This window comes from Cervus canadensis, chromosome 9 (genome assembly GCF_019320065.1).
Source record: "Cervus canadensis isolate Bull #8, Minnesota chromosome 9, ASM1932006v1, whole genome shotgun sequence".
Classification (NCBI taxonomy): Eukaryota; Metazoa; Chordata; class Mammalia; order Artiodactyla; family Cervidae; genus Cervus; species Cervus canadensis.
This window is the reverse complement of record NC_057394.1, coordinates 77,211,385-77,228,916: the sequence shown is the minus strand read 5'-3', so window position 1 is coordinate 77,228,916 and position 17,532 is coordinate 77,211,385. Positions and strand designations below refer to the sequence as shown.

General features: G+C 41.2%; 1 long non-coding RNA gene across 3 annotated transcripts in view; it reads right to left on the bottom strand.

Moving 5' to 3' along the window:
• Nucleotides 1-17,532, bottom strand: part of LOC122447189 — a 349,507-nt gene that overhangs the window by 189,189 nt on the left and 142,786 nt on the right. For all 3 annotated transcript variants that reach the window (XR_006271158.1, XR_006271157.1, XR_006271156.1), the window contains exon 2: nucleotides 5,225-5,283. This is a non-coding gene — a long non-coding RNA (uncharacterized LOC122447189). The remainder of the gene's footprint in view (nucleotides 1-5,224; nucleotides 5,284-17,532) is intronic.

Below are 17,532 nucleotides of genomic sequence, written 5' to 3'. Positions count from 1 at the left end.
TTTCAGAAAAACATCTATTTCTGCTTTATTGACTATGCCAAAGCCTTTGACTATGTGGATCACAATAAAATGTGGAAAATTCTTCAAGAGATGGGAATACCAGACCACCTGACCTGCCTCTTGAGAAACCTGTATGCAGGTCAGGAAGCAACAGTTAGAACTGGACATGGAACAACAGACTGGTGCCAAACAGGAAAAGGAGTACATCAAGGCTGTATATTGCCACTCTGCTTATTTAACTTACATGCAGAGTACTACATGAGAAACGCTGGGCTGGATGAAGCACAAGCTGGAATCAAGATTGCCGGGAGAAATATCCATAACCTCAGATATGCAGAGAACATTTCCTTTATGACAGGAAGCAAAGAACTAAAGAGCCTCTTGATGAAAGTGAAAGAGGAGAGTGAAAAAGTTGGCTTAAAGCTCAACATTCAGAAAACAAAGATCATGGCATCCGGTCCCATCACTTCATGGCAGATAGATGGGGAAACAGTGGATACAGTAGCAGACTTTATATTTTGGGGGCTCCAAAATCACTGCTTGAGTAAACTCCTTAGTTGGTGATGGACTGGGAGCCCTGGCGTGCTGCAGTCCATAGGGTTGCAAAGAGTCAGACACAACTGAGCGACTGAACTGAGTATCCTTCAAAGCCTTTAGTTATTGGGCTGCCCATGTTCCACACAGCCATTCAGACACCAAATCACTATTTTCGTCTTACTGGACCACCATTCCCCAACGGTACTGATCTCATTCATCTAAGGGAGCTGGGTCACTGCCTTGTTCCTGTCTCAATCCCTGGGATATGGAGGGCAAGTGATTTACTTTTTAGTAAGAGACAAAGGAAAAGTGTATCTTGCTTTCCCTTACATTTCACAATCTAAAATATTTTCTCAGGTAGTATGAGAAAATACTGCGAAAATTTTCTCAGGTACTGTGAGACTATGGTATAATCTCACATTAGCTTAACAGAGGCTGAACACATGATCTGGGATGAAATGTCCATTAAGTCCTCTCCACTCTTTGTACTCCAAGTATGAGAAAACCGCCTACTTAAAGAATTCATCAGTGAGAAACTAGCCCCATATAACGTATTCACTGCTACATCCAACAGTAAGAGAAACTGAGAAATGTAGTCTCTAGATACACAGCCATGAACCCAGCTTAAGACGAATCACTATGGGAAAAAAGGAGAATTAACCTGGGAGAACAGATAGTAGCCTGTCATAAACAGTAAGTATCCATAGATTTTATATACATGCATTTTCCCTCAGCTAAAAAAATAAGAAAGACTCAGCCCATAGCTAAGACAGCAGGTTTAGACCCAGCTTCCAGGGACAGTGAAATTGACAGACTAGTAAATATGTATTCACACAGACATAATGAGGTCAAAATGTTCTGATGAAATCAGAACTCTGTATTTGCATTTTATTTCCACATGACGTTCTTCTTGACAGATGAGGAGAGAGCGGATTTATCCTTTCAGGTGTAAGAACAATGTAAACAATTAACATACAGCAACTTAATACCTGGGAAACATACACTTAAACATAAATGTAATTCACTGCAGCACTTAGGTTTCCTTGGAGACTTTAACCCAAGGAATACATGAATCAAGGAAAACATTTTTAGATGGAACAACACTGTACAAAAACCAGAGGTAAGTCTTCCTGTCCTAATGCTATTCACTCAAATACACAGTGATTGATCAGATTACTCAGGGAGGCCACTATCTGTTGATCGCCAGCATTTCCTTCATTAAGATCAAATCAGTAATCAAAAACTCAGCTTCATCTTGTGTACTTTATCTCATACCTAGGAACACAACAGTTCACTATCAGGCATGATGATGAATATACTGCAAAAAGCAAACTGTCAAAATTTTCTATGGGCTTCCTGTTATTTTGGCATGTCTCTGTTGTTTACCATATGACTGCCCAGAGTGAAGCTCTTTTTACATTAGTTCACATACGCTGGTTAACAGAAGCATAAAGAGCTTAAGAAGCATTAAGCTTCTACTTAAGAAAAATGATTAAGATGGTAAATTTTATATGTATTTCACTGCAATAAAAAACAGAAAAAGTGTTTTAAGTTCCTAAGTTTACTGCAATTTGTTATACAGCAATAGAAAACAAATACAATTACTACATTTTCTTAGATGAATAAACTGCTTAGAGTGTAAATAACTTATTTAACTTTAAACGGCTGATTAGTTGACAGAGATGGGGTTTGGACCCAGATAGTCAGAGGAAGAGTCCAAGATTTTAATCTCCCAATATGTATGCCTGTCTTTTAAAAAATGTTGTAAATAGAGTAGAGAAGGTAGTTTAATCTTCAAAAAAGGTCATGACTTTAATAATTCACCATCTTTAGGACATGATATTAAACACATTTTCTTCTGCCTTTAGTATGTTTTGTGTCTATCTATTCATGAGGATGGGTTTTTCAAGTTTTATAATAATAAATTATTTTGCTTTCATAGGACATTATTCATAATGGGATCCAAGTAGATTAAAAAACCACACTGTTTTTTAAAAATACACCCTCCCCAATTTGGGCCACTGCCTTTGGTTTTAATCTTAGCAAATCTGTTAGAGGAAAATAATAAATTATTATTGTTTTCATCTGTAAAAAAAATAAAATAAAATAAAAATACTAGTAGTGTCATGAGATAAAAACTGGTCTCAAAGTAACAGCCAGATGAATAGGGCGAAGTATCTCTACTCACACAAGCAATAAAGTTACTATGGTTGTTTACATATTGAAGGAGCACATATTAAAAGTCTACAATGGCTCCCTCTTGCACACAGAATAAAGTATAATTCCCTAGTCAGCTGCAATATGCAGTTTCAGCTTTACTTTCAACGACTTGTCTGCATAAGCCCTCTATTCCTGACTGCTAATGATTCCAAAATACCTGGTGCTTTTCTGTGTCTGTACTTCTGCTCACACTACATCCAAATGAAATTAGCTTCCTCTTTGCCTCTGCCTCTGTAATTTATTCTTTAAAATTCCTTAAAGCAGAGCTCAAACTCTACCATGTTGGTAAAGCATTTCAGCACAAAAACCCCTGCTGGAAATGGTTTCTCCCTCCCCCATCTCTGTGGATGTTCTGTCTCTACACAGATTCATCATTTACTTTGTAAAATTATTAGTATTCGATTCAATTTCTTGAATATTTAAGGAATTTCCAGACACGGTGCCAAACTGCAGAGAAAGCAGTGAATGACACGCAGACTCTGCCTTCAAAGAGTTCTCTCAGTTGATTAATAGCTATTTGAACAAGCACCTAAGATTTCAAAGTAACTTTTTAAAATACAAATTAGGCTTTAAAATAGGAAAATCTTTCATAATTTAATGTGAATAACAAACATTTGCCTTAAAATTAAGTCTGAATTTTAAACAAAAATAAACACAACTGTCTTACAGAACAAAAAATAGACCCAAGGGCTCTTAACCTAAGTTCACAAGGTCAGTACTCTCCTCAGAGTCAACAAAAATTGAAAGGAAAAATATCTGGGACTGGGACACAAAACCTGAACAGGTTAGGGTTGAAACAAAGTGTCAGATGAGGAAATCGATTACGTTAAAAAAAATCTTTCTTCATTAAAGGTGATAAAAAAATAAGGAGGATTCATTATCAAAATATCTCAAGTCTCCCTAAATCTATGTATACAAAAGCAGCAATGGGTATTTTTCCAGAGCTAGTGAGGTGGATTCTAAGTTTCATGTAGAAAAGAAATTAAAGAGGTTGTCTCTACCAAATAAAAAGCCAATCATAAATATTGTAATTACCCAACATTTAGAACAGAAAGCCCAGAACATATTATCTTGAATCAATGAGGAAAATACCAACTTCTCGAACGTGGATTTTGTTTGAATAGATGGCCACCTGGAAAACAACTAAAATTGAGTACCTATTAACTACTGACAAAGACAAACTCCAGAGGGTCTGTGATTTACACGTAAAAAATGAGACTATAGCTCTGCTCAGGGAAGATAGAATAGATGTACTTTGTGCTATTCCTCTCCCTAAGTGCAACTAGAACCTTCCACATTATATATGAAACCAAACAGAAGACGACTCTGAGAGGTGGAGAGAGGAGGCAGGCCAGCTAGGGAACTGGCAACCAATGGAATGAAACAGAGGTACGCTTCATGGGTTTTCTCTTTGCCTCATATATTCTAGACTTGGAGTTAATGAAGCTGGCACCCCAGAAACACCAATGACTTCAGACAAGAAAAAAAAAATTCCAACAAAAGCCTGCTCTTCTGCCAAAGGATCAGGACACAGGCAACCTAGCAAGATCAAAAACCTGTCAGATAATAACTGCTCTACTCCAGCCTAACACCACGGAAACTACTGTGCCCCCTCTCCTACCCACAGTAGCAAAGGCTGAGTGGGGAATTTAGGCTCCTATCCTTGCCGGGCTTCAAAGAGGTGTTGTCAGGGAACGCTCAACAGGGAGCTGGGACTTCCAGCCCCACTGGATGGTAATAAAGGCCCCAAAGCCCCACGATGTCAGTGGGGACCACTGCGGGGAGACTGGAATTCCACCTCTACCTGGAAGTAACAAAGTTCCCTCCCTACACCCCCCGCCCCTCCACTGCACAGGGCTAGTGTCAGGGAAGGCCGAGGAGAGAATGAATATGCTCACCACTGTCCAGTCCCCTGTGATGCAACTGGAGGCCATGTGGGGAGCAGGAATGAGGCCCTTTTATCCTAAGAGGGTCAATTTATCAAGATAATATAATAATTACAAACATGTGCACCCCAAACAGTAGAGCTCCACAGTACATAAAGCAAACTCTGGCAAAGGTGAAGGAAGAAACAGGCTTACAGTAATGTATTACCACTGTCAATAAGGTACAGAGCTTCTATACAGATTAGTAAGGAAACAGAGGACCTGAATGACACTACTCGATCAACTCCAACACCCAACAATAGCAGAATACACATTCTTCCCAAGTTCACATGGGACATACTCCAGCACAGATGGTATGTGAAGTCATAAAATGAGTCTCGATAAATTTAAAAACTCACTCAGTGTCTTCTCTAACCACAATGGAACAAAGCTAGGTAAAAACAAAGCTATATAAAACCCAGAAAACTCACAAACACGTGGAAATTAAATAACATAATCTTAAACGACCAGTGGGCCAAAGAATAAATCACCAGGGGTATTAGAAAATACTGTGAGACAAATAAAAACAAAACACAACTTACTGGAACTTATGGGAATCAGTAAAAGCAGAGCTTGGAGGGAAGTTCATGGTTGTAAACACCTGCATTTAAAAAAAAAGAAGAAGAAGAGCTTAAGTCAATAATTTTACCCCAAAGGAACTAGAGAAAAATAGCAAACAATACGTGATGGCAACAACATTTGCTGGGAGAGGAGTACCCCTTTGTAGAGCACTCGGAGAAATCTTATCCTAATGACCACGATTACTGTCTAAACACTCATGCCCCCACATAAAGCCTAATACTCATCTACATCTGGTCGCTCACATAAAAATGCTGCCTGAGTGCTGTCATTGATCACAACTGCGTAAGTTCAGTTCAGTTCAGTTCAGTCGCTCAGTCATGTCCAACTCTCTGCGACCTCATGAACTGCAGCACTCCAGGCCTCCCTGTCCATCACCAACTCCCGGAGCTTACTAAAACTCATGTCCATTGAGTCAGTGATGCCATCCAAACATCTCATCCTCTTTGTCCCCGTCTCCTTCTGCCCTCAATCTTTCCCAGCATCAGGGTCTTTTCAAATGAGTCAGCTCTTCGCAATAGGTGGCCAAAATACTGGAGTTTCAGCTTCAACATCAGTCCTACCAATGAACACCCAGGACTGATCTCCTTTAGGATGGACTGGTTGGATCTCCCTGCAGTGCAAGGGACTCTCAAGAGTCTTCTCCAACACCACAGTTCAAAAGCATCAATTCTTTGGCACTCAGCTTTCTTTACAGTCCAACTCTCACATCCATACATGACCATTGGAAAAACCATAGCCTTGACTAGATGGACCTTTGTTGCCAAAGTAACATCTCTGCTTTTTAATCTGCTGTCTAGGTTGGTCATAACTTTCCTTCCAAGGAGTAAGGGTCTTTTAAAAAGTTACTGGCTAGCAAACTAAAAGGAGGCCCACAGTATGCTTCTGTATGGTCCCTGAGTTAAGACTGGGTTTTTACATTTTTAAAGAGTTATTAACAACAAACCAAAAAAAAAAAAAGGAAATAAGTACATGTGCCAGAGAGTGTATGTGGTCTGAGACACCTAAAGTATTTACTATTTGGCCCTTTGCAAAACAAGTCTGCCACTTCCTTGGCCAAGTTATATTTTGCTGACAACCTTGAAGTCTTGGTGGTTTATAAAAACAAAGGTTTCCTTTTCACTGAGTAACTGATGGGACAGTTATGGTGCAGCTCTTCATTCTACATGTCTTCTTCATTCTGGGATCCAAGGTGTAAGAGCAGAGCCTGTCTGGCAGAGGGAATCAAGCAAAGGCTGAACCAATGTTGGCTCTTACCGTTTTCATACTTAGATGGGGCACAAATTCCCTTGGTCAAAGCTGGTCACATGGCCAAGTCTTATGACACTGCAGCAGGAGAAATACATCTCATCTCCAAGAAGCATCATTTGGAAGAGGCTTTTACTAAGGGGCCCAATAAAGAGAGGGCAGTGAATAACCAAAAGCAACCACACAGCATATTGCAAAAGGTTAAGTGGAGACACGTTAAAAGCATGCTGGTTGCTCAGTCGTGTCCGACTCTCTGTGACCCCAGGGACTGTAGCCCACCAGGCTCCTCTGTCCAAGGGATTCTCCAGGCCAGAATAGTGTAGTGGGTTACCTTCTCCAGGGGATCTTCCTGACCCAGAGAGCAAACCAAGTCTCCTGGCTTGCAGCTGGATTCTTAACTGTCTAAGCCATCAGGGAAGCCCACGTGGATATAAAGCCTGCTCAAGTCACCACATTTTGTAGAAGGGTAAATGCAGTAAGTAACTTTAGAAGTCAGTAAGCTAAATACACATGTAATTTCCAGGGTAGCAACTAAACAAATAGAAACAGACAAAACTTCTAAACCAGTAAATATTTAAATGACAAAAATAAAATAAAAAACAGCTTAGAAAAAAAGGAAAAAAAAACAACAAATATGTCAAATGTACAAAGTAAGACAGAAACTTTAGCTCCAAAATCTTGGTGATTACTTTAAATGTAAATGTGCTAAATGTTCCAGTTAAGGGACAGTCTCTACCAGTGCTGTTTCTACCTTGGGGTCTGAACAAACCTACAGTTCAATGGACACTGTGTGGCTGTGAGCAATTTATATTAGTGGAAGTCTGATTATAGTGAAAACCATAGTTAATATTTATTATATTTATCAATCATCTATAGCAGGCACTACATTAAACACGAATTAACTCACAGCAACCTTATGTGGCTACCATCCCCGTTTTATAAATGAAGAAACTGATACTTGTAAGTTGGAGTCCCTAGCCAGATTCACCCACAGAACCTGAGATAGGTTTGAACCCAGGCAGTCTGCTCAAGAGCTCATATTGTAGCTACCATGCTCTGCTGCTCACATATCTTCTAAGCTTGTGGTTCTCAAAAGAGGGCACACATCAGAATCTCAGGAAGGCTTTCTCAAAGATCCCCATAGCTCCTAATTCAGTGGATGTGGAGGGGACCCTGAGAATCTGTACTTCTGTTGTATCCAGGGATGCCGCTGATGCTGGTCCGGGGACCACACTTTGAGAATAGCTGCTCAAAGGATGCAGGAGCGAGCTCTAGCTCAGATCTGTGGTTCTCCGTTCACCTCTTGAACCAGGTGTCTGTGTAATCATGCATGCTAAGTTGCTTCAGTCGTGTCAGACTCTTTTGTGGCCCCCTGGACTGTAGCCCACAAGGCTCCTCTGTCCATGGGATTCTCCAGGGAAAGATACTGGAGTGAGTTGCCATTTCCTCCTCCAGGGGATCTTCCCAACCCAGAGATTGAACCCGAGTCTCTTCGTCTCCTGCATCGGCAGGCAGGTTCTTTGCCATTCGGGCCACCTAGGAAAGCTGTGTAATCATATTCACCCTCAAACAACCGGCTAGATGCAAACCTGGCCCCTCCAAAAAAAAATCACATTCACGTTCAGTCCATGACTGGATGCCATATGGCTCTTGTTTTCTCTTCTCTAACATTTTTGACAATTAACGGTTACATAACGACTTGTTAATACTCCTAACAGCATACAGCAGTGGAGCAACTCTTGTTTTCACCACCTGGCCCCTTTCAAGTTCCTGCAGCTCAAGTCTCCACACCGTTTAAGTACGGATGGACCCCTGAAGCACCGAGAAGCGACAGGTATCAGGTACGAAGGGAAGCTTGTCAGCCTTTCCAATACTGCTTTTCCACGGAGCCTGGCACTTCTCTTCTTCCTCTGGGGCATGGAAGCCTCACAAGAATCTCCACCGGGGCCGCTGTGTGACTTCTGAAAGAATTTATTTCAGACAAGTTAGCAAAGGGCTCCTCTGGTCAGTAGACTTTTGCTGATGCCACTGCTCACTCTGACACCTCGCCACCCACTCTTCTTAGTTCTTCCTCCCTTTTCTGAGAAATAAATGAGATCCCACAGAGATTTGCTGGCCTAAGCTTTGCATGCTGTCCCCCTTGCCTCTGCAAATATGCCTCTGCTTCTCACTGACGCTTCTTCTTAAAGGAGTCCACTGCTTTTGTTCACTGAATCCTCTGCTTATATGATGAACAGAATGACTACAAAGTGACTGCAGGGCTGGGAGCTTACACTTTTGTGCTGACAGTTTCTGCTTTTAGACTAATGGTGTCTGCAACATATTGCCTGACCTGGCACACAGGTAACATACACCTGCACTGAGTGCTTTAAACAGTCCACATGTTTAATTCTCATTTCTCATTTACCCAAAGGTCTGTAGAGTCAAAGCTATGGTTTTTCCAGTAGTCACATACAGATGTGAGAGTTGGACCAGAAAGAAGGCTGAGTGCCAAAGAATTGGTGCTTTCGAATTGTGGTGCTGGAGAAGACTCTTAAGACTCCCTTGGACAGCAAGGAGATCAAACCAGTCAATCCCAAAGGAAATCAGTCCTGAATATTCATTGGAAGGACTGACACTGAAGCTCCAATACTTTGGCCACCTGATGTGAAGAGCTAACTCACTGGAAAAGACCCTGATACTTGAGGGCAGGAGGAGAAGGGGGCGGCAGAGGATGAGATGGTTGGATAGCATCACTGACTCAATGAGTTTGAGCAAGCTCCAAGAGATAGTAAGGACAGGGAAGCCTGGCGTGCTGCAGTCCATGGGGTCACAAAGAGCTGGACATGATTTAGCGACTAAACAACAACAATTACCCTATCAGGTAGGTACTACTATGTCAATTTTACAGATGAAGAAATCAAGGCTTGGAAAGATTAAGTAACCAAGGTCACACACCTAAACAGCAGAGCAAGGTTGAAAACTCAATGAAAACCTAAATACATTTTGCTCCAGAGCACTCAACTGCTTCCCATTTAACTGCTGGCCCCATTAGCAGTGAACTCACACAGTCACTGTCTACACACTGACTCCAAATTCTGGAGCATCTTAAAACAGCCCTCTCTTTCCATTTCATCGTCATTGCCATTTCAATGTTTAGGGCAGGGACTTTCACATCTACAGACAAAGACGTAGGTGGGGAAAGTGACTCCATTTATTAACATTATGGCTGCCCGAGGACCACTTAGACAATCCTACCCCCCCCTTATCCTCGGTATCCTCTGGAGGCCTCATCTGGCCCTGACAACAGAACTGCTGGTTTCAGCTTCCTGCCTTCAAATACTCTAGCCCCATGGGCCGGCGGCTGTTGATTTCCCACTCTTGGAGGTTTCTGACAACCGTGTTTGCTGGTGCTTCTCCAGACAGGGAAGAGAGGAAATCTATCCTGAATTTTTAGAAGGGCCTTTAATTAGTTTCATATCCAAGTTGACATTATTCATTTTTCCTTAGCAAAATTACATGTTGCTGGCAGGCAGGTAGAGGAGGAAGCTGCCTGGGCCTCTCATTTCAGTTGTTCGCTGTTTCCCAGAGACCCAGTTTCATGTTTACAAAACTTGAATAGTAAAAATCAAACTTACCAGGAAACACAACACCCTTAAAAGAAAACCAGGGGAAACCAGATAGCTTCCTTTGCAATGGGATCTCACCAAGTTTCTTGATTATGTCTGATTTCAACTTTTAAAAGCCACCATAGATTTCGGTGTTTATTTTCCATGTTTCCATTTCTGACATGTGACCCTCATTTGGGTGAAAAATAAGCTTTCCTTCTTGTCCCTTTGAGTGAACCTCCTTCTGCCACTACGAAAGACAAATGAGGAAAAGCGGGCTACATTCATGATCAAAACTGAGAACATGCATAAAATCATGCTGTTCTGTATAAGCTTGTATTCTACAATTTCTTAACCCTTTATTGAAGTAAAACACACAGAGAAAATGCACAAAATGTAAACCAGCATTTTAATGCATTATCACAAAAGAAAAGCCTGTGTCCTCACCAAGACGTAGAACACAGCCAATCTCTTACGTTCTCCCCACTTACCACCCCTCCTCTCCTTCCCAAAGATCTTGACCTCTGCTAACGTAATTTAGTTTTGCTGGTTTTTAACTTTATAAAAATTGAATCTTATAATGTGCATTCTTTTGTGTCTGACTTCTTTCACTCACGAGTGTATCTGTGAGATGTATCACACTCACAAGTGTTACATGTTGTAGTAATTCATTTTTACTACAGTACAGCATTTTGTTGCTGATCACACTCTTTCTTTATCCAGTCTGGTGCTGAATGATATCAGGGTTGTTTCCTGTTTAAGGTTCACCCTAGTGATAATGCCATGAACATCCTGGCACCTGTTCTTGGCTCATGTTTGTATGTATTACCACAGGGTGTACATCGGGAATGGAACTGCTGGGTTCTAGAGAATCTGTGCACACAACTTTATCAAATAATCTGGAACTGTTTCCCAAAATGGTCAGACCAATTTACACACCCACTGGTAGGTATGAGCGTTCCCCTTATGCCACATCATTACCAACATTTAATACTGTTGTTCCCAGGTGCTGGAAGGGATCCTTCACTTTGATATCGAACTGATGTTTACGGAGCCTCTGCTGTACATGACAACAGGAAGAACAGCCTTTGTATGAGTCCTTTCCCCAGTAATTTCAGAGACTCCAGGGAATGCTTGCACATCTTATGGATATTTCATGGTTGTCAACACGTGAAACATGGCCTACATTTTCTCTAGACTAGCCCTCCCTCCACACCCTGCAGGTTTCCTCTTTTGCAACCCCAAGGACTGTAGCCTGCCAGCCTCCTTCTGTCCATGGAATTTCCAGGCAAAAATACTGCAGTGGGTTGCCGTTTCCTATTCCAGGGGTTCTTTCTGATCCAGAGAGTGAACTTGTGTCTCCTGCATCTCCCGCATTGGAAAGTGGATTCTTTACCTCTGTGCTACCTGAAAAGCCCAACATTCTGTATTGAAAGTGTATTTCAAAATTCCTGTGGTTTGTGAGATATCTTTATCCAGCTTGATAACAGAAACCCCTTTAAAGTGGTTTGCTTCTCATCTCTCATAACCTTCATGCTCATACATACTATCACCTTAAAGAGCCAACCAATTTCCTACTGGACTCAGGCATGACAGACCTTCCACAGGGAAGGGGAAGACTGAAATCTGCTATTGTTTTATCTGTGTGGTTTCCTTGAGACAAGGACGACACGTGACAGCAGGTGCCCTGATCCAAACTGGCTCTGGGGCAACAGCACTAGTGGCAGCCACTGTGGGTGTGCAGGGATGTTTGAAGTTGGAGGAATGAATACAGAGTGCCTAACAGGTATTGTCTAAGTGATTGTGACATAATTTATGCTCCAACTGTGAAACTCCAATAAAGCTCATAAATCCAGGCCAGTGGCAAGGAAGCCCCAGACGCGGGGCTACTCTACCCATTAAGTACACAGGCCTCAGTGAATTTATGGTAGCTTTGTCTCTGACTCCTTTCTCCCATTCTGGAGATTAGTTCCTCTCTTTAATTCTATCCTACAAAATGTGCAGGCTAAAACTGCCTCACAACCTTATCCATCATTAATCCTCAGATTAATTTCAGCATTTGGAAATGCTAAGATGCCAGAACTTAAAAATAAATACGACTTTGCTGTCTGTTTTATTCATCACTGGCATCTTCATCTCCAGAGATAAGTGCAACATTAATCATAAGTTCAGGGAAGCATTTTCCATGTTGATTTAAGTGGGTTTATGGGGGTCACTTATAAAAAAAAGTATGAAGCATTCGCTCATTATTCTGTATATAGTAAGTTTCTAAAAGGTTATTTTTCATTTTATGGTCTTATAACTCAGGCCATAGTTTTAGTCCTTATTTAAGAGTGATTAAGAAACACCGCAGTTTCTCATTCACAGGAAAAATTGACATACTTTACTTACACGAAACTGTTCATAAATGCAAACAGTACAAAAGGAAAGGCAAGAGAAGGGAAAATTTGACAATGCATTCTGCACACCAAGTCTCACAGAACAAATCCTGAATGAATGAATGAATGAAAGAAAAGTCTCATGGAGACACTGGCTGTAGGCTTCTGTGTTTTACACTGAGCAAAGTCTCAGGATGAGCTTTCTCTTTAGCAATCACACTTGCAACTTGGTGATCACTGTCTGATGAATTACCTAAATCACAGGGTCTCCAACAGGCTTCCGTGGTGGCTTAGACTGTAAAGAATTTGACTGCAGTGTGGGAGACCTAGGTTTGATCTCTGGGTCGGGAAGATCCCCTGGAGAAGGAAATGGCAACCCACTCCAGTATTCTTGCCTGGAGAGTCCCATGGACAGAGAAGCCTGGTGGGCTACAGTCAGGGGGTCACAAAGAACCAGACATAACTGAGCAACTAACACACATCCAACAGGTATAGCCATTGGAGTCAAGATAATTTAATAAATATAATTGTACTAAAATAATTAAGTGCAAGCAATTTTCATTAACAACTGATAAGGTTTCTCATTTCTAAAGAAGAGTACAGACAGGATTGCCAATCTTTAGGTATCAATTTGGAGTAGGCAATGGCAACCCACTCTAGTACTTTTCCCTGGAGAATCCCATGGACGGAAGAGCCTGGTGGGCTGCAGTCCATGGGGTCGCTGAGTCAGACACGACTGAGAGACTTCACTTTCACTTTTCACTTTCATGCACTGGAGAAGGAAATGGCAACCCACTCCAGTATTTTTGCCTGGAGAATCCCAGGGACGGGGCAGCCTGCTGGGCTGCCGTCTATGGGGTCGGACACGACTGATGTGACTTAGCAGCAGCAGCAGCAGGTATTAATTTAATTAAAAATTTATAGGAATAGATTTAGGTTCAGCCTGAAAGAAATAGGGTGAATTTCCTTGTCATCTGGCTTCGGTTCCAGCATGTCTTTCTCACAAGCCTCACCGAGCCCTTCGTTAGAAGGGTGCTCGATTCTGTCTCACCATCCGTAAAACCAAGCAGCTCAGAGGACTGCCATGAACCAGCACTAAGTGACCCCACTGCATGGTTTTCTGCAGACACTGAGATTGTGCTCCTACAGACTCGGAACCAGTGCTTCAGATCAACCAAGAGCTTGGAGCACCCCTGGTCAGACAAGTTTCCTACATACTTGTGTTCCTGGAGATGCCTACTGAGCTGCTCAGTGCAGAGCTACTGCTGAATAAATAGTTATGGGTGAAGAGGTCAATGCAGAGTTTTATGTCTATTTGGGTTTTGATCTTTGTTTTCTTTCCTCTCTACACATAAGGGGAAAAAACTATATATGTGATTAGAACAATCTGATACTTTTTAAAAAAATCAATGGTTGAAATGACAGCAGGTAAGATTATCCATCGTGTAAACCTCTGCCACCAAAGTCATTTCCAGCCACAGTGAAAGACTGTTAGAAGCTGTGAGGGATTTTTATTCTCTGACAAAAGCCCAAGCGACTCATAATTAGTCTCTTTCTCTATCTGTGTAATTTTAATCTTAATTAATTTGCCTACCTATGGCGGAAAGAGGAACAAGCCACACTACAGTTTGTTCACATCAAGAAGACTGACATACTTTAATTCTACCTTCATTAGTGAAGCTATTTAGTCTGCTACATCTGTGCTTTGAGAAAAATTCAAGAAAAACACAAAATATGGAGCAGGAGAGGGAGGCAGAATAACACACCAGATAAGAGCCAGAAAACTTAGGCTCAAATATGACTCTGCTGTGTGACCTTGGGTAAATTACTTCACTTCTCTGTGGCTTCACAGTTCCTTAGTTGAAGATAGGGATGACAATAATATTCGTTAACTCATAGGATGTTGTGGGGATTGAATGAGTGTATATATGAAGTATCTAGATGTGCCTGATACATAATAAATTACAGAGAAACACCCACCATTTTGGTACTGAGCTTCAGAATAAGTATAAATGATGGGAAGAACAATTCAATTACCAAAAATGGCAACAATTTCATGAATATGAGAATATTATATACTAGAGAAACAACATAGGAGAGTGTCTTTCAATAACACAGGTCAAAGAAAAAATATTTCACAAATCTGTAAGCACTGAATTTACTATTCTAAAATCAGAGATACTGGTGGCACGTTAAAGAAAAATAAATAAATTCCAAGGAGAGTTCCAATAAACAATGACTTAGCACAGTGATCTTTACCGTCCATTCATGTCAGAACATCTTGGGGAAAGCTGTCAGCTTCATACTAGGAGCTTAGATCTCTGCAATTTTGAGAAAATCTCAAGGTTGATTGTGGGGCTTCCCTGGTGGCTCAAATGGTAAAGAATCTGCCTGCAACGCAAGAGACTTGGGTTCGAGCCCTGGGTTGGGAAGACCCCTGGAGGAGGGAATGGCAGTCCACTCCAGTATTCTTGCCCGGAGAATTCCGTGGACAGAGGACCCTGGCAGGCTACAGTCCATGAGGTGACAGAGAGTTTGAAATGACTGAGCAGCTAACATTTCCACTTTTTTTCTAGGTAATTATGATGTCACATGAAGATACAGAGGATTCTTAGAGAATGAAGGGGAGCCAAAGCTCAGATTCTGGAGTGGGAATGGGATTTGGATAAGCTGCTCAGGCAGCTGGGACCACAGTAAATTTCACTCAGCATTACTAAACCACAAACTTGTTACTCAGTGTTTCTGTTTGGGGCTCACGTATAAAAGGTGTTTATTTTAAAATCTACTATGATCTTCTGCTTTGATATAAGCGTGAGAGGAACTGGTTTCTGTAAAGGAAGTTAAAGCCCTACGCAGAAACTCTTTCATCACAGTCAGTCTTACTAACAACACTGGCAACATGTCTCATTTTCTTCTGGTTAGACAATCTTTATATATATACACACTTTTTCTGAGTCTTCTGGCAGTAGATGAATTCAAAATATTGAAGGAAAAAAAGCTTGAAACGTAAAACCTCTCCAGCGCCTACCCTTCTCTCTCATTAAAACTGCTTTGGAAGGATAAGATAGAGACAAAACAAGGAAAAGGTTTTAATTCGGTGACTGAATAAATTCAAACTTGGTAGAAAGTTTCAAAGGCTGAACTAGACCTCAATCTTTACAAGGGACACTGATCAGATTAAACTAACTTGTCTCATTTCCTGAGATCAGGCCCTATCTGAAAGTAAAGTGAGTTTTCCGGAAACACTGATTAAGATTAAAGCTACCCCATAAGGAGAAGCTATGGAAATGGTGGAGAAAACAAAACACCAGGCATATCCACTTTCTAAGGATTTTAAAGAATGGGTCATAACTGGGGAAGATTTGAAAGTGGAGATGTCATCTTTTTTGATATTTGGTCTTCTCAAACGCCCAGAATGGAGGTATTGAGTTGGCCAAAAGGTCTGTTCACATTTTTCCATACCATCGTATGAGAAAACCTGAACAAACCTTTTGGCCAACCCAGTGTTTCTTTCCCAGGACTCAGTGTTTCCTCTTTCGGCTTGCTTTCCCACCACATCTCTAACCAATGAACCCAGTGTTACAGTCTTTAAAACCTCTCATTTCCTCTCCAGTTTGGGACTTATATTGAATTGGGACTTATTTTGAATTCTTATACATATAAAGCTGCACTGAAGATTTCTGCACTGAAGATTTAATTATTTTAGACATATGTATACATGTCAGGCTATTCCTAAACTACCTATTTTGTGACATTGATTTATCTCTGTTTCTGCATCAGGATTAAGCTCAATTTCTAAGATGTATTTTAGTATCTGGCCAGCTAAATTCCCTAGCCTTCCTCTTCCTTTTCAAAATCTAGCTATTTTCCCTGTTTGCTAACGGAGCATTAAAACAATTTTAAATATCTTGTCTGGATGCCTATTGAAACGACACACTTTTAAGTTGTTTCGGAAACAATTAATGCTTTCATCATCACATCCACCCATCAGAGAACAGGGTGCTCCTCTGCAGAGAGGGGTTGCTCAGCACTCTCAGGAGAGTGTCGTGTGCTCACTGTTTAGGAGACTGCTGGCTGCCTGCTGATTTTTGGTGTTACTGGTGAAAGGCATCTTCTAACTGGTTATTGTTGGCATAAGTGAGTTTTCTATTTCTATTTTCATATGGTTTACCAATACTTGAAAAGGTTCTCTTTCAATAAATTTATTTGTTGGTTTTGTGTTGCCTTAGGGGAAACTTCTATATGACACGTTGAATAATAAGATTATACCAGGAATCTTAGTTTTATTCTGAGCTTTATTGCAGCTTTCTCTAGGATTTCCATTTTAACTTATATGTTGTCGATGGCTTAAAATAGATGCAATTTACATTATCTTATGAAAAACTATTGGGATAGCCAGCCTCTAAAGACTCTTGGCCTCAGGTAGTCACATCTCTGTACAGTCAGTCTCCTCCCACACTGACTAAGGCTGATCCGTGCAACCAATAGGGATATTATAGAAATGGTGTTTTGTTGACTTCTGGGCTAGTTCATAGAAAACAATGAGACTTTTGCCAGGTGATTTTTTTCCTGATCACAGAGGGAATCCATTGCCACTGGGTGAGGACTCTCAGGTAGCGCTACAGTGGTCAGGAGCGGAGGCCTCCCATCCCACCAGCACTAACTTGCTGGCCTGTGCGTGGTCACCTTAGAGGCAAAGACTCTGGCTCACACTAGACTTCAGATGATTGCAGTCCTGGCCGGGATCGTGGGTGCAACCTCATGAAAGCCCTTGAACCAGAATCATGCAACTCAGCTGCTCTTGAATTCTTCACCCACAAAAACTTTGTGAAATAATAAATGCTTAATGATTTAAATACTAATTTGGGGTAATTTGTTATCCAGCAACAGGCTGCTAACATGCTTTCAAAAACTCATTGGAAAAGACCCTGATGTGGGAAAGATTTGAAGACAAAAGAAGAGGGTGGCAGAGGATGAGATAGTTGGATGGCATCATCAACTCAATGGACATGAATCTGAGCAAACTCTAGGAGACACTGCACAACAGGGAAGCCTGAA